Here is a 25,097-nt window from a genome sequence, read left to right as displayed (position 1 = left end):
CAGCAAGCCCTGGGGCAGGGATGGAGGATGAATGAGGCATGGTTTTGCTTTCCTCCTTGCTTTTTATTTGCTTATAAATGCCCTGAGAGCATTGGGAAGTGCCAGCAGGTCTGTTGCAAATGCAGCAGGGAGGACATATCCATCCACATCTCCCCCAGGGAAGCTCCTCCAGCAACATGGCATGTACCTCCAACCTGACATCATCCCTCAGAGTTCTGATGGACCAGCATCACTCAGTCAAGCACGGACACCATTTCCTTACCTCCTCCTCACCCCATGCTGTGCATCACTACCCCAGGCCTGTTTTGCCTGGGGACATCTCATCTGGAAAGCTTCCTAACCTTGCAGAAGCAGCACCTTAGACACCCCATCAAGCTGTGGGTTGCTAGAAAGTGGGGCTGTGCATGGCCAGGATCATGGGAATGAGCACCAACATCCCAAGGACTTAATGAGCAAATGTTTTGGGTTGTGTTGTGGGTGTAAGAGTGTGTGTGCAGCTTGGATTGGATGGAAAAATGTCCTCTCTATCCGAGACTTGTCGAGAGGGGTGACAAATCCTTCCTGTTTCTCCCTTTTGCCTTTTTCCACCTAGAAGAATGAGAGAACTGAAGTATGGAGAAAGAGGAGGTCTACAAAGCTCAACAGAGCTGTAATTAGGGCCAGTTCTAACGAAACCCTGCAAGCTGCCTTGTGATGGCTAAATAAACAACCCAGCGGACCTGAGGACCTGCGCAGAAGGAAGACTATTTTGCTCCTGTTTATATTCACTCTCACGGGCTGCAGGACCTCTGGTGTCAGTGATCAGAAATGGTCTTCCCAGGAAAGGAAATCCCATAGGGTCAGACAGCACACACACACAAAAATCCATGATGTCTCTCTCTTTGCTGACCTGTGTCCAGCCCAAACCTTCTTGCAATGCTCTGGTGTCCTCTTGTACTTTTCCTGCAGCACCCCATGACTGATACAAAACCCTTCCCCACTGCTCCTCTCAGCCAGAAGTTGACCCTCAGCTGACAAAACCTGATGGGCAATGGCCCTGTCTGTACTGAAAAATTTTCATTCCTCCCATTGCAGGCTTTCATGCCTTTTATTGCTCACCTGAGTTTTGCAAAGCAGCTTATGGACCAATGGGGTACCCCACAACGTGGTACTGGATTGTGTTTTCTGTTTGCACCTCCAGGGAGAAAAACCTGCTCAGGTTGCCCTCCTGTTCTAACCCTGATTATGTCTGGTTTTCACTTCGCTTTCTGCCAAAGCAGCATTTGGTTACAACTGTGAAAAAAAGGCTTCAAATGGTTTTGCAAGGGCAGGGGTAAATTAAGCGTGTAGATAACCTGCTAAACAAACAGTCCTTGAGATGCTCCACCTTGGGACTGCCAATGCTGCTTCTGCTACCAAGAGGAAAGTGGCACTGGGCTCCCAGGTTATTGCTTACACCCCAGTTCTCCTGGAGTGAAAACACTCTCTTCTTGAGAAATTTTCCCTCCCACTATCAGCGTCATGGGGAGAAGGTGGGGAATGATACCCCAATCGCAAAGGCAATGGGCATGTCTTTCTGAGCGGAAAGGAGAGAAGGGTGGAGAAGAACGGCATGGGAGCAGGGAGAAACAAAAAGCTATTTTGTAAATGATTTGCGAAGGAGAAAACAGCTCCTGGATATTTTCAAGGGGATGCAGCAATTCTCGGTTCAGGCTCTAGAGCGGACAAGAAGGTATGATCAAAGACTTGGACCTAGCTACTCTGGTCTAAGATGACCATACCCTTTTGGTCCCTTGCTCACCATCAACCAGGAGAGGAGAGAAGACCTACCAGGTTAACACCTACCAAGTCCAGATCCTGTCTCCTGGTGGTGGCCAAAAGCCTAAGGCACCGCAGAAAGAGCAGGGCAAGCACATTTAATGTTTCCGCTCCAGCCTCCACTGTTTTCATATCTCCTATTAGCCACCATTTTTCCAGGCTGACGAATCCCAGCCTGCTCCTCTTGCAGAAGCCATTTCAGACCCTGCCACCTTCCTTCTAATCCACTCCCTCCCCTTCCCCTCACAGGCGACATCGTCCCCATCCTGTCCTCCCATGTACACGTCCCTGCACCTCTCCTGGTGAATCAGTCTCCTGTTCCACCACAAAGCTGCTTTTCTTCCTTAACCACCTCTTGGACCTCAGGCTCCTGTTGGTTGCTGATAACCAGTTAGTGTCAGATCAGCTGGAACCAGCCCATGAGGACCCAGGAGGTGGTGACCCCGTTCATTTTGGGCTTGCGCTGGAGCCAGGGAGGTCTCAGCCATGAGCAGCAAAGCTCCTCATGGTCAAGATCGGGTCCCATATGCCTCTGCTGCTGCTCCTGCCTCCACATCAGGCAGCAAAACACCTCCAAACTCTGATGCCTTTGACACCCATACATGTCTTTTGGATGGAGCTTTAACACTGGATTTTCATTTCCAACGTGGACCCCCTCCCTCATGTCTAGCCCAAACCAAGTGAGCATCTCCTCCAGAGCTGCAAATCCTCCAGAGACAGATGCTCAGGTCAAGTTTATCTGCTCTTCTCATCCTGTCAGCATCTTTTGGAGCAGCGAGATATGTAATCATCTGTTTTGTTCATGTCCCATGAACAGCTCACCCCTCCTCCTGGTCCCCAAGCTTCAAATACATTTTAGGAAAGACCTTTAACCTCTGTCTAGCTGATGTTTCCACCACATATGAAGCCAAATGTGCTCAGGGCACTGGCACACTTCAGCATCCCAGGGAGTGTGTTTAGGGAGCCAAGTAGAGCTCACAAGCAAAGAGAGCTTCAGCCTGTCTTGCCCTGGGGCTGTTGGGGCAAGTGTGTCCTAAAGCAGACCCCAGCCCCTCTCAAGGTCACGTCAATGACAAGACCACTGGAAGGTGAATGCAGAGAGCAAATGCCCTCTAGATGATGATTTGAGACTCTTTATTCTTCCATTATGGGAATTATTCTCCCTGAAAGCAATGATTTTATAGACCTTTATATATAGACCTTCTTAGTAATTTCTTTCCCAGGCCGGAGGTTTCTAGCCTCGACAGTTGTTCTCCATAAAACCCCACTACTTACCCATTCCCTTTCTCTGTATCCTTTTTATGGGATGTTGTGACCAGAGTCTTAAAAGAATAAAGGCCAGGGAGAAGCTCCTAGATACTGGTTTTAAGCAGACTTGTGTTACGTGTTACGTGGGGATGAAAATCACCCTGTAGCAGTGCTGGGTCTGGAGCTGGTAAAGGATGAGGTTGGACGCTGCACTCCTGGTTGGTCTCTGCTCCACAAAGTCACAGCAAGACACTCCTCCTGCCATTCATGGGGACATCCAGCTCTGTGTACAGAAGCCCTCTGCACTCTTAATCCTCACTGAGAGAGATCCTGACCGTAACCCTGCATTGCGTTTCTTCCCAGGCTGTATTTGGTGCTTTCGGAGTATTTTTCTGTCCTGGTCCCAGCCTTACAGATGACAAATGACTTGAGCAACAGCTTGCTTGACTTGTGGCCATGGGGTTGGGAGGGAGATGTGGACAAGTGGATAAGGTGACCTTTAGTTCCCAGCCCGTGTCCATGTAGCTCTGCTTGTCCTCTCCTCCCCTCTCCTTGCTGAGCACAGACCACACGCCAGCCCTTCAGAGCATCCCTTTTCCCTAGTTCCAGCAGTTTTGCATAAGTTGTTGAGCTCAGCACAACCACCTTGGGCTAAGCAAATAGCCAGTAAACCCTGGATCAGGCCAAGGATCCACCTGGGATCCATTCAGCCCCCACTGCATGGGGAGAAGACCTTGGTGACCATGTCTCACACCTCCACCCCAGCTTTGTGCTGTGCATCCAGCCCGAATCAGCCCAGCTTCTATGGCCTGAAGCCAAGCAAAAGCTTTCCATGCTTTGTGCTGGTACGGGCAAAGATGTGTGAAGGGAGAAGGCCTGGGGTTGAACCACCACCTGGTCTCACCACTCCTCAATTTTTTTCTCAGCTCTACCTTGAGCTCAGGGCAGCAGGATGCCTCAGATGTGCGTGTAAAATGGGAAGCACTTGTGAAACAAGCTCCAGAGGAGGTTGGCACATGTTACAAGCTTGCACTTCATATATTTGGGGCAGAATTCATTGTGGCACAGCATCCTTATTAATTTGTCTGGGCTGTGAGCAATCCCACACCGTTCATCTCACCTGTGCTGCTGACAGGGACTGCCTTGGGATCTGCCTGTACAAATACCAGAAGTATTTTCAGCATTTTTCTTCTGTAGGTTTTTAAATGAATCCGTGCTGATGCATTACTCAGACATCCCCGGGAGGCTTTACAAGAGCATCGGTGGCTTTGGGGCAGTGCTTCAGACAGCTTGCAGTTGGGAGCAGGACCACGGCTGTGGCCGAATGACATACAGATGTCGATCTCTGTCTCCTTTTCAGTGTGGGAAGGAGGAGCACTTAGCTAAAAACCATCAGGAGGCAGGTAAAGGAAGAAATCAGGAAAGGAAGAAACCCCTTTCTCATGCAGTGATTGCTGGCCTGGGGAGCTCCCTGCCATGGGATGCAGTTGATGCTCAGTAGCTGCCTGTGTTCAAGGGGAAATTTGACAAGTTCACAGACGAGAAATCCATCAGGAGCCAGTGCAAAATGCACAGAAGTCAAATTTGGGAGTGTATTGTATAAAGCAGACTGTCAAACTGACCCTTTTCTATCTATCCCTGCCCTTTGTTTGTATTGATTTTCCCTGCTGTTCATCCCTAAAGTACTAAATGCTCCCACCATGTCCCAGGAAGGCAACAGGTTGGAGAAAGATCATAATCCAGAGGGTCTTGTGTGCATGATACTAAAAAAAAAATTAAATAAACCCAAACACAAAACACCTTAATATTTTGCTAAAGAAAAAGAAACCAGGGAATTTTCTCAAGTGAGGCTAGATTATCTGGCATGAAGGTAGCTAACTTTGTGTCACATTCCTGGCCTAATTGCTTACATGCTGAAAATGCAGAGCGAATTTTTCAGTCCAGGGTAGCCAGGGCTGGGTATGAGCAGGACAGCAAGGAGGGGACATAGCTCTGGAGAGGAGAGCGGCAAGCTGGGCAGATCTGTGAGCAAGATAGGACAAGAAACTCATCTCCAGTAGGAAGGTGTGAGGATAGGGAAGGAGATATGTTGGCTGCTGTTTCAGGCATGCTGGGGGAAGAGCATCCTTGGGAAAAGGCAGTTTGGCCCCTGAGGGGGAGCTGAGAACACGAATCCTCTGCTAAGGACAGATGCAAGACAGTGTGGTGGATCGCTGGCCACCCAAAATGTGGTTGCCCTGCAGCAAGCACAAGGAGTGTCTTGTCTCACAGGGCAACACTGTCCTGGAGCCCAGCTGGAAGCTGGACAAGTCCCGTGATGCCACACTAACAGGTAGATAAACTGGAGGAGTCAGTGGGCTGTGTTGACTCCTGGGGAGGGGATGCCATGACATGCAGGACCCAGTGGCTCAGCAGCACGCCAGCCCGGGGGTGACACCAGGCAGAGCAGCACAGGGGACACAGGCACACTGAGCTCCAGAGGAGGACACAGACACGTGAACATGGCTACACTATGCTGTGATGCTAGATGGGTCCTAGTCCTGGGAAAAGTGAAAGCTTTGGAGAAGCTCTCCATGACTTGGTGAGGAGCTTTATAACTCAGTGTAAGTGGATTCTTAGTAGGGAAATACTCTGGTGCAGACAGATCTCTGAGCACTTGAAGAAGAGCTTGGAGAAAACATCTGTGCATGGCTTCTTGCCTAATCTCCATGGCTCCTAACAGCCTCTTCCTGGTCACCTTGATCCTGCCTCCTTCATCCTCTCTTCCCAGACACCCTGACCCTGCATCCTTCACGTCCTCTTCCTAGGAGGCACCACCCTGTGAGGCTCACACTTATTTGCCTTGGGAAGGGTCTTTTTTGCCGCCTTCTAGTCTGGCATTATCTCTGAAGAACTATTTTTGCTACTATCAGCGTTGCATTGATGATAGATGTTGAGCTATGCCTTTGACCTCAGCCCCAGTCTGAAGTGACTGCACCACAAGTGAGGCACAAGCCGGCCATGGGAGGAGGGAGAGGGGTTAAACACCCCCCAAATGTCAGCTGTCTTAAAAATAGCCAGACTTTTCCCACTCCCATTGACTCAGCTGTCACTGACCGCAAATTCCTGAGACACATCACGGGCTGTGGGGAAATCGCCTTTCTCTGCACTGCTCCAAACAGACCATGTGTTTGTCTCCAGAGTGACCCTTGGTCATCCTCCGAGAGACAGCCCCGTCCCCACAAGCATGCAGGGGCAGTGGGGTGGGAGACGGTGTTAAGAGGGAGCAGAGGGAGACGTGTCAGCATCCCAGCAGAGCTGGGCTTGAAAGAAGGGTGGACTGAGCACCCTCACTCTCTTCTTTAGGGATTTGCTGAGACACCATTATTCTTTTGGGGTTTGCCCCTACCAGTGGGGTTGTCTACACCTTCAGGTGCCCTCCTCCATTGCAGTAAGACACCCAGCAGAAAGTAAGACCCTGTGTGTGTCCATTCGCATCAAACTGGATTTCAGTTGTCTCTGGTTTGATATCCACCCCTTCCTCCAGCTCACAGTCCTCCCCCATCTCTTCCCAAGTGCCAGCACTTTAACCCCACACAGGAATGGCTTGAAAGTCCCTGCTCAAAAAAACTCATTTAGTGGTTCCAGCTAAAGCGCAGAAATGTAGGAAAGGCACAGCCCCAATTATTTTGGAGATGTGGGGACCAGGATTCTGTCCAGCTGCCTCCAGCTGGGATCACAACCAGGGGCAATGCAGCCTCTGAAAGCCACCAGGAGACCCCAGGAACCCACACAGCCATGGGGTCCTGTTGGCCAGAGAGGTGATGGCTGTAGGAGATGGGGTAGAGGAGAGGGTCAGTGTTGTATTTAGTGGTATTTAAGGCAGATGCAAACAGCTTGGTGAGTTTTGGTGCCAGCCAACTTCCTTGTCCCTGGAGGAGCCCATCCTGTCCTGACCAACCCTTCCCACCAAGAGATGTCCCCTCTCCAGCACCCAGATCCTCATGGTCCTAACCTAATCTGCTGAAAGCTCTGTAGCTTGGTCACTGGAGCTGTCTCCCACCAAAAGAAAGGTGCAGAAGGATGAGCTCACAGCTCCTGCCCTGCTAGGTCCTGCTGGTGTGCAGGCATCCAACCCACAGTTGCAGCTGGGGTTAAAGGAAGGGTTGTCACTGACATTTTTGGAACTCCTTCCTTTCCCTCCTCTCCTCCAGAGCAGCTTTTTGTCTTTGGGTTTATTTTCTTTCATGTATTAAAAAGGCTTGACCCTGACATGTTTTGAATGGATTCAAACACGTCATTGAATGCCTCTTGGGATGTGGCTTTTTTGGGTAAGAGGGAGAAGGAATTTCATTGTGTCCAACCTTGCAAATCCTCGGTGAGGAGAAGCATCACCTTCTCCTACTGCTGTTGCTTTCTGCCTGGGTCTGTTTCTCTCTGATGAGTCCCGTGTCCTCACCCAACTCCTCCTTTAGATCAAACGAGCCAGCCACTCCCACGCATGCCACTCATCCTTCGCAGAGCTGTTCAATGACAGCTCCACCAGCAAAAACTCCCCCGCTGTGGTAAAAAAGGGGTATCCATCTCTTGGCCAGCTCACACCTGGCCAGGCCTGATGCAATCTGTTTATGAGCTGCCAGGGGTCTTCACGCTTCTGCTAAAGCAAATACAAGTCATCACAACGTCCCAGCATGGCCCTTGCGCTGCTGAGACCTCATGGATGGGTCCAGCTGCTTCTTGGGTGTTTGGAGACTCAACCACCAGGTAAATAGCGCAAATCCAGGATCTCCCTTATCCACCACCGCCTGCTTTCTACCTCTGCCAAGCACTCAGAATGCATCAGAGATGGTTACAGAGGGTAACGGGAGCCTCAGGTGATGCCAAATTACAAACCTGGCTGCAGAGATGGGTTACATCTGCTGCGACCGTGACACTTGGCCCTGGGACTCTCTATGGACCCCTTGTGTGATTTCAGAGGAGGACAAGTGACTCACACAGATGGCAAGGTGACAGCATTCTGCAGCTGGGGCTGCTGGCAGTGACTGATGGCATTACATGTGGTTGAGACCTCTTTATGATGTTTATTAAGCCAGTGGATGCCCAGCTAATAATTTCACCCTCTTAAAATAGAAAATAAAAGGTCTGGCTAACAATCTGTCCTTTTGGCATCACTGGCAGAGAGTCAAGGGCTGTTGGAGACTCCAGTTTCATTTGGGCTGTCTTTTTTCCACCCAAAATACAGAAGAACCAACACTGGCTTACCAGGACAAGAGCTTGTTGGTTTTCTGGCTCAAGAAAGTTATGGCATACTCTGCAATTCAGCTGGCCATGAATGAATCCCCTTCCCAAGCTCTGGCCATATCAGATCTCTCTTGGAGGTTCACAAACAACAGGGAGGAAATGACTTTTGATTTGATTTTGCAAAATGAAGATTAGTGAAATAACTGAGCTACAGGAGCATTCCCTATTCCCAACATGGAGATCAGAAGATTGCTGATAAAAATGGAGAAAAGGCAGAAATGCTCAAGAATTTATCTTCTGGTTTTGGCTATAGCAGACTGATATGTTCGTATTGCATAGGGGCAACAAAGTGCTTTCTAGTCCATTAGTAACCTAGGAAGACACTAAATGGCTTGGCCTAGGGATAAACATTTTTAAACAGTGGGCTCAGATTAATTTGCTCCCAAGAGTCCACTAGAAGCGGGGTGAGGAGTGGTGTGGCCTGCTGCTCATCCTCTCTAAGAAGTCCTGGGATTTCTCTCTGATCCCAGAAGACTGGAAACATGATAATTGCAGGGCAATATTCAAGAAAAGGGGAAAGTAGAAGAGCTGGAATGATGCAGCTTAGCCTGGCAGAAAATGATGCAGGACTGGAGGGATGGAGCGTGGGAAGCTGTCAATATAAATAGATGGCTCATGCAAAATAGAACTTTGCAGATTCGTTCAACTTCATTTGGGGCAGGTTGTATTAGATGACCTAGGCAGCCTCACAGATGGAAATATGCTCATGTGAGGTGCTTTGGTTTGGAGTGACATGGTTATTCTGGTTAAAAAATGAGTAAGAGTTATCATTAAAGTGTATGACGGGGAGTGGTGAAGTGATGGGTGCTGACTGGGTGCCAAGGGGGCTGGGACCAGGGTGTTTCTAGCTGGGCTCCATGGAGGTCCTCCCAGTCTCCATCCTCTCTGTGCAGCTGGTGCTTAGAGAAAAAAGGACCAGGAAGAGGAAAATCCCACTGATCATTCCATATATTTCTCCTGCCACAACGTTTTTCAGGGATACCTCATGCCCAAGGTTGCCTTTGGGCCCCCCAAGTGGTTTGATGCCATCAGAGGGCACTCACTCTCCACGACACTGCCTGGTCCCTCCTCACTCATCCTGTTCACCTATTTTATCCTCCCTGGCAGTGGATTTTGCAAGGGAATTTTGCCCTCTGAGAAAATCAACTTCCTTTGGTTTATCTTTAGCCCAGTGTTTAAGTGATGTCCAGTTGCATTTCGAGGAAGAGCAGAGTCACATCCACTCATCACTTCATGTCACAAACAGGCACTTTAATCCATTTTAGGCTCTGTAGTAGCTGGTCTGAATATGCTTTTGGTGCCTCTCAGGCACTCTGGGAATTCAGAATCACTGTACTAAGCTGTGGGTCCCCTCTTCTAACTCCTCTGCATCGCTGCAGGTCACAGGGATACCTGTAAGAGGTGGCCCTGGAGCAGAAGCCATCTCACTGCTGCTGTTCCTACCTCTTAAGTGGGACATGCCGGCCACTTCGAACCCCCAGGGATGCAGAATCCCCCGAGGTAATTCATGCCAATTACTGCAATCAGCTAATTAGCAAACGAAATCGATTCAAATGAAGTTACGGTGTCAACAGCTATTATGCAAGCTTGCCTGTACTGGAGTAAAGCCATCCTGGGAGGGTCTGCGAGAGCTGTCATGGTTGAAAAGCCCTTGTGGATGGGAAATGGGGGGAGTTTAAAGGAGATGCCACTGGGTAGAAGTGAAGTTAAGGGAAAACATTGCTGAGAAATATGAAGGAGGGAATGTGTTAAGAATGGAGAGCGATCCAGGTAATTGCCTGCAAACACGAAGGGGATGACAGAGGGATGATGCCCACCAGACAGCCAGAGGGAGGGGGAAGTCAGCTCCTCACCGGGGAAATATCTGGGCTCCTCTGTAGGGAACGCCCCCAAAGGAAGGGAGCAGGGGGGATTTCTCCCCTCCTGGGCAATGCTGGGTCAAACAGCCTGGGAAGGGCTCTCTAACCCTTCTCCCCAGCCGCAGGCAGAAGGCAGGAGATAACGCTCATCCACATCCCTGACCCACACCAGAACCAGCTCTGCAATTAAAAATGATTGCCACTTTTGGAAGCGAGTTGCCAGCCTGGGCTTGCTTGGGATACAATGCTCTCTTGACGGGAGTTAGAGCCAGGCTTGCTCTGTTTCTGCCTACAAGCATCTCCTTTGGGAAATGCAACCAGGGTGGGACGTGGGGCTCTGGGACCAGCTCCAACCTGGAGCCAGAGGCCGGCGTAAAGCCTGTAGAGGCATCAGCTAATCCTCTCCTAAGCCCGCTGTGATGGATTTAAAGGGTGTTTGTGTCACTCGCCCCGGGATCAAGATCCTTAGAGGATAAGTGTCCAAAGGAAATGAAGGGATTCTCCTTCCTGCGATGGGGCATGAAATGGAGACATGGCCCCCGCTGGGATGCGCCGGGGGGGCTGGTGTTATCTCCTGCGTGCTCTCCCTCAGACGAAGGGGATGCCTGCTGGCATCTTGCACTGGACTTTCAGGTGGGGAGTTTTGCTGCCTGGCTCTGGGGCTGGCAGATGCCCTGGTTTTATCACAGCAGCTGGCTCAGTGAAACATTATACGGCAGCCCGAATCTCTGCCTATCTTTAAAACCCAGGAAGGGTGCAAAATTGCTTTTCATCCCCATACCAAGGGTGGAGAACTGAAGCAAAAGGGGTTTTCCCTGGTTCCTGTCCTCACAAAGCTGGGGCTGGGGCTATAACCGCCATTGTCCTACCCGTCCCCGACTTCTCTGCTAAGGAGGAGGGGAAAAGACGTCAAAAGATTGGTGAGAAAGTTCATTAAAGAAGGAACAAGTCAAATTTCCACCTTTGAGGAATAATCTCTGAGTAGTGGATGCATCCAGCTGTGCAGGCTACGCGGGCATTCACACACGGGGAGGCTTCTCAGGGTGACTTGTGGGACTTGTTTTTAAACTAAACAAATCCCTTTTATTGCCTGAAACCCCTCACCTCCGACAGGAGGAAAGGCATTTAACAAAGAAACACCACCCCGAATCACCTCTGGAGCTTGAGGCTTTGCTCATGCCTGGCTGAGGGACCTTTTCCCAAAGCCACGTACCCATCTCGAGGATGCTGGGCACAACCCAGCCCTGCCCGGAGCTGGATGGGTCCTCTCCCACCAGCCAGGCTGGCCTGTAACTACTCACCCAGCACATTGCAGGGAGAGGAAAATAATCCCTCCTTTCTTTTCCAGCTATCAGGAATGCACCACACCTGGTGCCCCTTGGGGAGTGTTTGCCCTCCCGGCGGGCGCCTGAGCTGGATTGTTTGCCCAGGGATTTATTCTTTTTTAATATTATTATTAAAAGCTAATTTGGGCTCCTGAGAGCGTGGAGGGGAAGACAAAGACTTTGGCTGACACTGAGGAATGTCAACAGGCTGTGGGTTGGTTTGGCCGGTCCCTGCAGTGTCACGCAGCCCTCCTGAGTCGCAGCTCACAGGTGAGATGAGTTTGCTGGGGCTCTGCCGGAAAACAGACTGGTCGTTGCCTGCAGGGGATTACCTGCCCCAAACACATGCAGGTCACACATTCACTGCTTTAGCCACAAGATCAGATTTTATAATATCTCATCACAGTCCCCAGTTTAGTTCCTACTCAGTACAATCCCTTACCATTGCTGCCCTGGGCTTGGGGGGGCTGCAGTACAGCCTAGGAGAGGGAAAGTGAGGTCTGCAGGGTTAAGGAACATGCTAAGGATCACACCAAATGCCAGTAGCAGAGCACAAAACAAACTTTCCACTCGGGTCACCAACACTGCTAAAACCACTCCTGGCTGTTGGAGACATCCTGATCCCCAAAGAGATCAACCCCTGGGGTCTGCAGATGCAACTGCAACTGCATCCCAGCTTGGAAAACCACCGGGAGGGAGGAAGAGTGTAGCGGCCGGGAGGAAGACTGCAGCAGCCCACGGATCGGAGGAAGGAGGAGAGCAGACTCCTGCTGCGCAATGGCTGGCCGGGGACCAGCTCGGCAGCAGTGATTTATTATTCACATTTACAGGAGGAGCTGGAAGCTGTGGAGAACATCAGGGTCTCCCTGAGACTGGCGCGAGAGCTGTGCTTTATGGGCTCTGTTCAGCTTGCTCCTGGAGACGGGTATTTATACCCTTGCAGAGCTGAAACTGGGTGGAGCTGTGGCTTCTCCTAGAGGCCCTTCGAGAAATGTATTTATTTGAGGAGAGAGAAATTTGAGCCAAGAACAGAGCCTAGTCTTTCTCAGAGCCCCCCCCTGCCCTGGGCAGGGAGAGCAGGACAACGGTGCCTGGGGGAGCAGAGCTGTGGGAGCCAGGGAGCTGCTCTGTGCAGCGCAGGGGTCCCGAGGGTGCAGCTCTGCCCATCTCAGCCCACCACCCTCGATGGTTTGGAGGATGTTTCCATCCTTTTCTTTCTGTCCTGGCTTCTCTGAGGCACCCAAGGACCCATCCCAGCTGCCCCCCATTACAGGGACAGCCCTCCCGGGCTTTCCACCCTGCAGCTTGGAGCAATCACCCTGGGTGGACAACAGCAAGGCAAGATCCACGGTCTTGCCAAAACAAACACCAATATGTCCCTGTGCCCTCTCCCCTCTTCCCCAGGCCCTTGCAATTCCTTGTGTTGCTGGAGGCAGAAGACCCCACTGCAGGGAAATGTCTGAGGTGGGACAGCCAGTCCTCCCATCCCCAACATCTCCAGTGGGACGGCTTGGCTGTTACTCCAAGTGCTTACGAAGGGCAGAGCTGGGGATGTAATGAAGGCAACGGTCCACAGGGAGTGGAATGAGCTTGTACTAGATCAGCTGATATAATTAGAAAGCAGGGACAAGGAGATGAGCTCCTGTGCCCGAAAGCTGTTCTGTTTTTTCCAGCTCCAGCAAATGGACTAATAAAAGCTCTGACCTCCCCTTGCGCATCATCTCCAGTACGTGTCTGCAGGGCACCGTGATGGCTATGAACTTGGGCAGAAGTTCCCATCCTTGAATGTTTTCAGGGATGGGGCACCTACAACCTCTCTGGGCAACATCCGCCACCATTGTTTTGGCTGGTCTCTTTTCTTTTGCCCTCCTTATTCTGGGGCCCGCTGAGAGCAGGCAGTGTTGGTCCTCCCCAAAACCACACAGCTGGGGATGCTCACCCACTTGACTTAGCCTACCAGTTTCATGACCAGGTCGTCTCTCTTCATGTTTTGGTTTAGGCAAGAACCCCAAAATGGCCCCAAAATGTCAACACTTCTGCAAAACCCTCAGGCCATGCTCTCTGGTGATGGTGGATTTGCATGGGAGCATCTCAACCAAATCCCAGCCCCACAAGCCAGGGCTTCCCCATGGAAGGAGGAACTGGATGAGAGATCCCCGTTCATCTGCAAACCCACCCTGTCTCCTCTGGCAGCACTTACTCCTGCAATAGTCCCCCAAAAAACTTGCAAACTGCCCTTTAGCAGGATTTAGCAACAGGAAAACGGGAAACATGCCTGGGCAAGACGGGTCAAGGAATGTTCCCACTGGATTTATGGGACATAGCTGCCTGGTTTGGAGAAAAAGAGGTCCAACGTGCCCTGCTGCGTGGCCTCGGGGCTGGAAGGAAGGAAACACGGACAACCGCTGAGCAATAAAAGGTCTACAAGAAGTATTTTGAAAACCTGAGCCTATAGAGAAGAACGGTCCTGTAGGTATATAGGAGAGGTGCATCAGTGCAGGGTGAAACCCAACCAAGTGCACTGGGCTTGCTCTCACTTTCCCTGCAAAACAGCCCTGTCCCAACCTCCTTCCTGGCACACACGGATCCAGCAGGCATCACTCCACTTGTAGAGCTCCCAAGCAGGGAACTAATTTCCCTTGGGATTCACTAGGTGCTGGACACACGGTCAGAAATTGTTTATCCCAGGTTTTTGTCCTGCCTCAGATCATTATTATTATTCCTGATGCTAGGCTTGCAGAGGAAAACATGTCTTTGGGCCACATACCAAGGGATTTGGTTAACTCGTCACCCGCAGATGCACATATATTTATTTAAAAGCGCCTCTTGTTATGTTACTTGGCAACTTCTGAGCCCATGTATTTCTCCAGCTGATAAATATTTGTGAGGTTGGTTGTATGAAGAGCGGCATGTGTTAATAATACGATCATCTTCCTACTGAGCTTCCTACAAAGAGAACGGGCTCTGTTACATCTGTCTAAACTTGGAGCATCTCGCTGGCTTGTGATCAGGATTTGGCCCCAAAAGAAAAGGAGGGTTGCTTGTCTCTGTACTTGTGTGAGGATGAGGCATGTGGGTTCACTTTGCATTGATAAATGCAGCAGTTCAGCCTCCAGCAGCAGCACCCACTGGGACCAGTTGAGGACCGAAAGGCTGGAGGTGGCTGTTGGGTGGGCAGTGGGAGTGGGAAAGATGCCGGAGGAAGCCACAGGGCACACAGGGGCTCAGAAAGCAACCAGGAAAAAATCACAGATCAAAAGGGAAAGCTCAGATCATTGCATAAATCTCGTAACTACCAACTGCTGGAGGCCAGGAAAGTTTGTCTGATGTCTGAGCCAACCCAGGCTGCTGTAGGTGTAGCCATCATGGATCCTTCTGTGCACAAGAGCTGCCCATGGTCTACATGCTCAGGTTATCCCACTTTCTACTTTCATCTAAAGGAAAACCTAAACTTTTTCCAGCCCCTGTGACCACTCCAAAACTCGATCCATGCACGTAAGAAGGAAGGTGCCAGCCGCAGCAGCAGTCAACGGGGAGGAGGTGGAAGGCCACCACGTCTCACCTTGGGTCAAACTCCAGCAAGGCTCAGCCAAAACTTGTCCTTCTGACTCAGGAGCCAGATAAAAACCAGCAGGATCCACATATTCTTTCCAAAAACAATTTTGCAAGGGGGAAACTCAGCTAAGATCACTGGGAGCCTGATTTCAAGCCTTGCAGCAGCTCTGCTGAAAAGAAGCAGGAGCTTCTGCAGCTCCTCCACCAGGTCAAGGGGACTTTCAGTTCCCAGGAGAGCTCTTGGCTCCAGCCAGCCCTGATTTATAAAGCATAAGCCATCTCCCTCTTTCCTGATAGCTGCTATAACACTTGTGTTTGCTTTCCTTGCTGTTTAAGGAGCTACGTGGATCTTCTTGGCCCTGCTGAGAAGGTGAACCTTCTCCTGGCTCTGGTCTCCCTGCCTGGTCCCCTCCTGTTCTGGGACCACCGCTGTGAGGGTCTCAGAAGAGATATCCTCACCCACCACCCCACCAAGATGTGTTCGCACAGGAACAGCGGAAAAAAAGGCAAAAATCCAGCCCCTGGCTTCCCTAAAAAGGAGTGTATCAGCATGGTCCTTTCCCTCCGTGATGGTGCGTGGGGCTGTGGGGTGACGGGAAAGCTGAGTTTTGGGTGCATGTTGCTCCCTGCCGGGAACCACGTGGCTTATTGCAGGGTCTCAAAGCACTTGGACCACCAACCACCTCCAGGATGGAGCATCACAGCCTACCTATGGCTCCCGGTGCCACTATGTCCTGCATGAAAAGGACGCCCAGGCTGCAGAAAGCACAACAGAAGGAGGAATCCAGCGACCCGGCATGGGATATAAAGGCTTTACCCGTGGAGGAGAAACATGGTTTGAGCCGGAGGGGCTGGGGGAGTCCCCTGCCTGCTCCCCCCGGCCTGCAGGGCAGGGACGTCTGGGCTCCTGGATGTGTGCCTCCATTTCACTTTCAGATCCCTCAAATAATAACTGTGTTTGGCAGCTCCTGTGACAAGAATGACTAATGGGGAAAGATCCTCTGTGAAGGGAAACAAGAAATCTCCTCGTTTTACCCTTTGTTTGCTGGATTTCTCTGACAGCCCCGGGCATGGCTGGGCTTTCCCTGGTGTGCTCAGTTCCCCTTCATGAGGAAGCAGATTTTATGCCCTACAACAGGTCCAGCAACACCCTCTTAACTCTTAAGCTTCCCCATCAGGACATGACTTCCTTCAGAAACTTTTTGCAGCCCGGTTTATCCAGATTCCTGCTCCACACTGAGTTATGCAGCGAGTGCCTCTGCTGATGCAACGTGGTTTTCACAGTGCATTTGGAAACCACCTTCCACATCTGCCTTTTTTTTTGCAAGGCAGGGGACAGTATTTCTTTCTCTGAGGAGGGATGGTCAATCAAGAGATGCCCTCATTGTGCACCATGACATGCTGATGTCCCTGTGATGGATGCTGCAGCAGGTGCCCAGAGCTGATGCTGCAGCCCCCATGGAGGCTGGGGCTCTCCTGATCCCATCTCTGGTAGCTCAAGCTGCTGCTGTCACCAAAATATCTAGGCTCCTGCAACCAGATTTTGGATCTTCAGATATTTTTCTACCCCCTTCTTTTGGATTTGGGGCTAGGGGTTGGTTCCTTGGGACATCAGGCCGGTGACCCAGCAAAGAGGAGTTCAAGGAGGAGGAAATCTCGTCCCTGTCTGGAGCTCGTGTAGCCACGCACGCTGCTGTGCCTCTTTTTAAATGCCAGCCCCTGCAGCAGGGAGCCAACGAGGGAATTTTCATCCCCTCCACACATTCCTCCTCTGCTCCGTTGTCAGCACAAGGCCGACGCTTAAGACAACATGCCCGATTCCTTTGCAGGAGCCCGGACACCGCAGACGGGGAATCACACCGCTCTGGCATTTCCACGCCTGTTTTCAGACCATTCGCCTCCCAACCTTTGCAGAAAATAAATTCCCCAGCCAGGCTGAACTCAGATGACAACATCGCATGCTATATATAGCCACGGCAGATCGCCGCTCGAACCAGGGCCACACATAAACAAACCACACGGTTCCCTGCGTGGAGAGGGGACGGGCAAACGAACTGCACGTGATGGTGGAGCCTCCCACCCCCGGCTGCTGGAGACTGGGGGTGCTTTGAGATCCTACGCCCTCTTTTAATGCCAGCACCTCCCTCAAGGGCTCAGCTGCTGGCACAATCCACTGCCCCAGCAGGTCTGCGAATAAAGGATGTGCTGGAGGCTGCTGAAAGCAGAGCACTGAAGAGCTAAGGGAGTTGCCAAAGGCTATCTGGCAGGGCAAGTGGCATCCCCTGGTTTGAATTACACCTGCTGACTCCCAGCTTGGATTAAAGAAGCTGTTGGCATCACCCTTCCTGTCTACTGCGACGTGGGGCAGAAAATGCCAGCACAGCCCCACTATAGCATCATCCCACCCCTCCTGGCTCTGCTCCACGTCTCCCTGCAGCCCTCTGGCTTGCATCTGCCTGCTCCTCTCCCTGCCCGTGGTGCACGGGGCTGCGTGGAGCTTCACAGGGTGTGGAGCAGAGGGAAGAGGGTGTCGATGTGCAGCGGGGACCCACGCCTGGCTCAGCTGGCAGGCCTTGCCCTCTTCGCCCAGCTCCCCACACGTGTGGGGAGGAGGCAAGGGATGCTCAGGGGGAGGCTCTGGAGGCTGTGGAGCATCCAGCAGCCCAACGCTCTCCTCCGGAGTAGAGGGACCGGCCGGCTTGGGGGGCTGCTCGCAGCCACAGGTCCCCCAGGCTCTTGCCTTGGCTCTGAGGAGCGGATGGGGGTGGCAGAGGGGGTCCCTGCCCTCCCCTCCGGGCACACCCGCATCCCCGGATGGGGCTCCTGCTGCAGTGCAGCAGCTCCAGCCCTGCTCTCTCCCGAGGAGCTGGCAGAGGGGATGCCTGCCTTCATCCTTCCTTCATCACGACACCCTCTCCGGCTGCTCCAAACCCAGCTGCCGGGCCAGCGAGCGGGATGAGCCATCGGGAAGAGCAGCAACTTGCTCCTCTCCTGCGTGGGGATGGAGCCCGTGGGCCTGGGCACCCTGGGGGAGCAGAGGGCAGTGGGGTGGCTTTGCACCCCCAGCCCTGCCAGCATGCACCCGTGATTTGGGTGTTGCGAAGGGTGATGGGGGGAACACTCGATGGCCACGTCCTCGCAAAGCCGGGGAGGCATCGGAGCCTCCTTGGGTGAAGTCCCAAGCGGGGAGCCCCGTGTCATGACGTCCCCCCACGTCCTCCCTCCCTCCCTCCCCGCCGCTGCTGGGCGAGGGCCACCCAGCACCGAGGCAGATGACATAATTCCCAGCAACTGCACGTTAATCACTCGGCCGCCAGCAACCTCCTTTGCTTGAATCCAACCCCCCCATCCCCAGCCACCGCTCCCCTCCCTGACATCACTGCGAAAGAAATAAAGAAATAAATAAAAGAAGCTGGAGAAGGAGAGAAGAAGCAAGGGGGGAATAACCTGATCCTGCTGGGCACTGGCAAACAGGTCTCCCCCCCAACACACACACACTCCCCGCCACCCCCCCAACCCTTCCCCGCCTTGCACTCTATTTTTGGGTGCTGTCATATCCAAACGGCCCCGCGGGGCCAAATCCAGGCAGCTGCGACTTTAGGCACAAACAAGCCTCCCTCCCCTCCATCACACCAGAAATCGGCGCTGGCAGCCCATCCTCCACCCCCCTCCCCAAAATTTTCTCCCCCCCCCCCCCGTTATATCTGGGTGGGTGTTTCAGGTGAGCAAAGCTCCAGCATCAGGTCCCCCCCCCCCCTTTGCTCTCTGTGCACCCCACATCTTTCCCACCCTCCAGGGACACACACACACACACCCCTCGCCTTGTCACCCTCCCCACTCCGTCCCACGTCGTCCCCCTCGCCTTTCCCAGTACCGCTTCCCAGTTCCTCCCAGTTCCTCCCCACCCCGAGCCTTACTCTTGGCGGGGATGCTGGGGGCTCCGGCTGGTCCAGGCGCGGTGGGCAGCGATGGGGGGGGGCCGGGGGGGGCAGGAGGGGGGGGGGGGTGTCAGGGACCGGGCTGGGGATCAAGCGGCGTTGGCTGCGCAGCCGGGTGGCCGCTCCCGTCCGAGGGGTCTCATCTCATTTTGTCATATGTCACCAACACACACACACACACACACACACACACACACTCGCAGCCACGTTTCCCCCCCCTTCTTGCGGCAAACGGCGGCCAGCCCCGACCCCACCCCCTGTCAAAGCGGCAGCCTAACAGCGAGGAAGGGAAGGATGGAGGGAGGATCTGCTCGCCTTCCCTTTAACTCTTCCCTCGCCACCCCCCCTCCCCAGGACAGGGCTCTGCCGGGTCAGGCCCTATCCCCGGCTGGGGCAGGTGGGATGCTCCATGGGTCCCCCCTCGGCACCTCCCCCCCATAGAGCTCCGGGACAGGGGACATTTGGGGTCCAGCCAACCCCCGTGATGCCCTGGCTCCATCCCCTGCAGCTTTGCCGTGTCTCATCGCCCCCATGCCCCCCAAAACAAGCGCTCCCCCCATACCTCTGAGCCCCGACAATTCCCCACGCCCTGGGTCAGGGGAGGTGTGGGGCGGCTCGGGGTCATGGCTGGTGTTTGGGGGACACGAGGCAGCCCCACGGTGTGTGGTTGGGAGTGGGAACTGTGTCTGTCTGCCTGTGTCCACCTCGAGACCACGGAAAACACATTTGGCCCTTGGTGTCACCCCCTGCCATTTCCAGGAGCAAAGCCCTGACCCCCTGGGGTCCTCCAGCAGGGTTGGGATGGGGGAAAAAGTCAGTGTGGGAGATGAAAGCTGCTTTTCCCACTTTACAGAGATGCCAAGGACCTGAGCTAGCAGAGGGGGTAAACTCCTCAGATTCCCTCTACACACGGATTATCTCGAGAAGGGACATGCAAATGGCATGCAGATTTGGCCAAGGACTCAAACTGAAGGCAGGGCAGCTCGTGATGGTGACATAGCATAGAGTTGCCTTCTCCAAGGAGAAATGAGAGGTGCCAGAGAAAAAAGGAAAAGAAAAAGCTCATGATGCTGCCTATGGAGGGGAGCTCCAATGCATGGAGAGGTCGGCAGCACACGCCCCTGTCCCCAAGCTCACCCCAGCCCAGGGTTGCTGCAGGAGGTTTTGATCCTGCAACACACACCACCAAGCTCCGGTTCTCCCCTTGGCCCCTTCCATGGATGTGCGGTGGTTACACCACTCCTGCTCGCCTGTCGAGTGGGGGAGAAGAGTCAGGAGTTGCTGCCACGTATTTCTGCTGCTTTCCAGTGAAATGGCAGGTCAGGTAATTAATTTTTCTCGCTAATAACCCCGGACAGGCACTCGACTGCTCCCACAGAATTGCAGGCTGTGAGTATCTCTCTGCATAGGTTGTTGCTGGCAGAGCTCCAGGGGCTGTGTGTGATCTTCCTTGGATGAAAAAGGCAACCGAGGTCTTCTGACTTACCTACCTTTGGGGACCAGGATTGGAGCTGTCTCTCCTGCGCGTGGGACTTTGCTCCTGCCCTGCCAAGCAAAGTGGAGCGATGTAGGTCCTGCATGGAGAACTGGGTGGTCCTTCTGGCTGTTAAATCTGCTGGGTTGAAGGGAGAGAGCAGGGCTGCTGATGGGGGATGGAGAAGGTCAAGTCAGATGTTTCTGCAGGGACTGCCTCCCCCCCCGAAAAGAAGATGTGCTCAGGACCCCGCAGGATACCCCTGTCTGCGTGACACAGCCCCTTGCTCACAGGCAGCCTGGTCTTCTTTGAGCAGCGCGGTGCAGCCTCTTTCGGGGGGTGTACGAGAGTGTGGGGTGTTTACACGTGAGCTTCCCACGCTGCTGCCAGCCTCAGATGAACCCCTCTCTGATTGTCACCTGGCCACGCACCTCCAGGATCGAGCACCAACGCTAAGACAGATGCACCTGAGGGGAGATGGGCTCCAGCTCCCCTCTCCGACCCTCTAAAGGGGCACTGGGGGGCTCCTGGACACCGTGAAGGGATGGGAGGGGATGAAGATGGAATCTGCCTGTGTCCCCCCCACCCAGTGACAGGACATGCCTAGGCTGGGGCAGGGCCAGTTTTGTAGCTGAGAGGATGCTCCGACGACATTGCAGCTCCACCAGGTCAGCCCAGCATTTGATCCCCAGCAGCGGCTGGACGTAGACACCCAAAGAAAAGCAAAACCAGGCCAATATTTCCCCCTGACACTCCTCCAACCATTTTCAGTTCAGAGGGTTTCCAGAGGGCGAGCTGTCTACAAAGACACCCAGGCAGAGCACGGGCCCGGTGGATGTACCCTTGGTGGCCGGAGCAGCATTTCCCAGCTCCTCTTCCCCACTGACACAAAGGAGAGGTTTTTGCAGGGTCCAGACCTCCGTGAGGGCTGAAAGCCCTTTGTATGCTTTTTGTGTTCCCACTGAGTCCAACCTCGCTGCCAGGTGTCGCGTCCCTTGGCGTGGGTTGAAGCTCAGTGCCTGTAGGACACTTCCCATGGTTTGGGTTCACACAGCACTGGCCTCCTCTTCCATTTCAGTTGCTGAATCTTTTTATAAGGATTATCCTGAGACCAGCACTGGCCCAGCAGGTTTTCTGCTCTCCTCTTGCTACGGCACTGTTGATCCCTTTCCAAGAAGCTCTTGCAGATGTCGTTGTTTTCCACGGCAGGCCAGGATGAGTGCTCTCTCCAGAGGACATTGCTCTGCCTCCGCTCCTTGTCCTCATCGTGGCCCTGCTAACATCTCGAGTGGACTTTGTTTTCCCTTATTTGCTGAGTGTTTTGTGTGTCTTGATGTGGTTATCATGCTCCAGCCGTCAGATTGTAGCGAGTCCCAGGGAGAAGGTGCCAACTTTAACATATGCCTGAACAGTTCTTTTCAGACATATACAAACTGGAACAATGCCTTGCTGAGAATATGCTTGTTGATGCAATTTGCCAACTGTGGTTTCAGATCTGCTCTTTTCAGCAAGTACCAACTATTTGTAGACAGTGCAAAATCTTGGATAGCCGGGGACTGATGGGGTCTCTGGAAGTCTCTCTCCCAAGCAGGGAAGACAACGTAGGGCTGAGTGAAGACCCCCATGGGCATCACAAATGATGTTCAGACCAGACGCCTTGCCTCCAAGAACCTCGCTCCTTTTCCCGTTTGCTTCAGGAAGCGGCCAGCACTGGACAGTCTCTCTGATTTCTCTACCACACGATCCATGAACACATTCTCACCTTGTGTAAGAAGGACTTTGCTCAACTCCTCACATCTCCTGGGTTCAAACATCCGCCAGTGCTTCCTCCATCGATGGCTCTCATCATTCAGGTAGGGTACAGTTGGGACATGATTCTAGTGCACCTGGACCTAAGGCTGCCAGGCAGAGCCAGCCAGGGTGTCTCCGCTCCAGCGTGTCCTTGCAAACAGGAGTGACTGGTAGCTGGACACTTCCTAACTTCTTCCCACGGATTTGCAGACACCACGGCAATGTTTTAAGGAAGGGTTGGAAGACGATAACAAGGTGGGTTTGGGGTTGTGTCTAAGGAGATCGGCAAGAGGTGTTTTTTTCACCACCATCCATGAGGACATGGCTTTGCCCTTGCCCACGTGTTTGCCTTCAGCTTGCCAAGTCCCAGGGCAGGGGTCACGTCCCATTCTTCACTGATGAAACACCCGTCAGCTGGTAGCGTTGGATGTGGAAATGTTGATGAGTCGGTTCAAGAGCGGGAGGGTCAGTGTTTGAACTGCCTGTTCTCCGTGGAGAACTGCCAAAGGCATATGTGTTTAAGACAGCAAATAATCAAGAGACCATTGTTCTTAGCAACCTCAGTGGAAATATTTTTGTGTGTGTATGTGTGTGTGTGTGTATGTGCTGGCATCCAATTTGGCAATGGTTACTCAGCACAAGTGGGCGGCCTGTCCCTTTCTCTCAGCTGGAGTCTCCTCCTCCTCACAAGGACCCAGAAGAGGGATGAAACTAGCGCAGATGGTCTGGGGGTGCTCAGAAATACCAATGCCAAGGGCTGTCTCATCACCAGCTAGAACTTTGTGGCATGCTGAACATGCTCAAGACCAGAGAGGTCTCTCCAAGGAAGGGGGCTATGAACAACTCCTGGAGACATGGATGGATTCAGCTTTTGGTTGGATTTTGAGGTGAAGGAGCTGAAATGGAGGTCTTTGGGGTATTGTGCGAAGTGTGGGGTTCTGTGTCAAATCTTCCCTCCCTGAGTCCAAGGGAATTTGAAGCAGCGATGCTGAAGGAAGACTGAGAGACACCATGCTGGTTTTGCTAGGAAAAGGGCTTTCTCCAAGTGAGAATCCAAGGGTGCAAGCCCGGAAAGATGGGCAAAACAGGCATGCTCCTGATTATCTCCTCTTCAAGTGCCACAAAAGATCTGCCTTCTGTGGAGAAACACTGGGGCTCTCACTGACAGCTTCACTGCTGCTCTCATCCCCGCAGAAGTGAATGGAGAGATTTGTCCTAACCTCCATTCCCCTCCACAGCTCCCGGCATTTCGTTTTCTCCAAAGCAACACGCTGCCGCTAGAATCAGCTGAGATGAAACCGAGCTGGCTCCTACACACCTTGGGAGCTCAGGCAGGGTTGCTTCCCACACAGTGTCTTTCACCCAAATTAAACAGCTCTCAGCTGAGCTCTGCCATCCATCATGCCAACCCACAGGCAGAGCTCGGCTTTGGCAGCTCTCTACACCTTTGGGTTCATGTTTAGCAAGGAAAGAGTGGGGATCTTTTTTCTTTTTTTTTTTTTTTTTTGTGAATGTGTTGCAAGGGGCACACAGTCAAGGAGGCTACAGGGCCATCCTTGAAATCATGCTGAAATCAGTGGGAGGCTGATAGTCGCTAAAGAGAATAAAGACCTGTGTACTGAGGGCTGTTTACAGATTTTACAGATGTTACAGATGCTTTGATGTTCACTGTTCAGGGGGGCAAGGATAGAGTACCCGCTCCCTGAAGATGTGTCATTCCACAAGGAGGGATCGCTGGGTTTCCGCAGTAAAAATTGTCTGTAGACCTTGCTACCGCCTCAAAGAAAATAACAGCTGATGTTACAAGGACTTTGTTGGCCTGGGATGATGTCTCGGTGTCGTTCAGCTGACCATGCCTTGGTGTGTACATCAATGCCAGTGAGCAGCTCTCCAAGTTGCATTGGCTGTGTTGGTTGGAGCTCGGTTCAGCTGCCCGTGCCCATGTCTAATAACACTGTAAGTGTCCTGGGGTATTTGAGGCACCTACACAGAGCAGGTAGACATGGCATAGGATCTCTGTTAACATCACATATGGTGGCGGTCCTTGACGGAGACAAAATACTGTCTGGTTTCTCCTGCAACTAAGGTATCAGCCCATATGAGTTGGCATCTGTGTTGATAAGTTTTTACGTCCAGCTATTTGAGGTGGGAGACTGAGGGGGGAGCTTTGGCCATCTCAGCTGCCTGTGCCAGAGATGTCTGTACTGTTCGTGCCCACATCCACACTTGTTTCAGATGGCAGTAGCCAGCTTTTGTATAAAACCCGCCACACAGAGGACTGATTTCTGGGGTGAATTTAGCAGTTCTCCCCTCTCCAGCTCACCACATCTCTGGGTAGTAAATGAACATCTTTCAGCTCTGCGTTGCATAGGCTTCACCCTTGGCTCACCAGATCAGCGACTTCAGCAAGGTAGAAATCTCTGGCTCTTTGCCACGGAAAAGCTTTTGGGAGAAATCATCATTAACTCACTTTCTAACTTGTTTTTCCTATCCCCTTTTGGAGAGGGTAGCCTTGGCTGACAGGTCCTCCAGCCCCTCGCTGTCTGCTTGCCGAGAACAGCCCATGGGAGTGACCTTAGACTCAAATTGCATTAAGAAAGGTCCTCGTTAAACAAGGCTGTTCTCAGAGCCAGAGTTTACAGGCATCCTAGGCAACCGCCTTGGGCTTTTTCCAGTCCTCCAGGGAGAAGCACAGTCCCCAGAAATCAATAACTTAGTTCTTTTGAAAGTCAGCAGGACTTTGGCTTGATCTAAGCCACTCTCTTCAGTGATTTCACTCTGCCGAAAGCTAACAACCGTCCCTAAACGAGAGCCCTGGACTCAAGCAGCC

The 25,097-nt window shown here is 52.6% G+C and overlaps 1 protein-coding gene across 2 annotated transcripts in view; it reads right to left on the bottom strand.

Moving 5' to 3' along the window:
• The window catches only part of LZTS3 (leucine zipper tumor suppressor family member 3), a 54,816-nt gene extending 35,620 nt beyond the window's left edge, over nt 1-19,196 (bottom strand). For both annotated transcript variants that reach the window (XM_074904267.1, XM_074904270.1), the window contains exon 1: nt 18,982-19,196. The gene's annotated coding sequence lies outside the window, so the exon portion shown is untranslated. The remainder of the gene's footprint in view (nt 1-18,981) is intronic.
• Between the last annotated feature and the right edge of the window lie 5,901 nt (nt 19,197-25,097).

The sequence above is a fragment of the Athene noctua genome, chromosome 4 (genome assembly GCF_965140245.1).
Source record: "Athene noctua chromosome 4, bAthNoc1.hap1.1, whole genome shotgun sequence".
NCBI lineage: Eukaryota > Metazoa > Chordata > Aves > Strigiformes > Strigidae > Athene > Athene noctua.
Note: the sequence above shows the minus strand (reverse complement) of the source record. Positions and strands in the feature narration are given on the sequence as shown.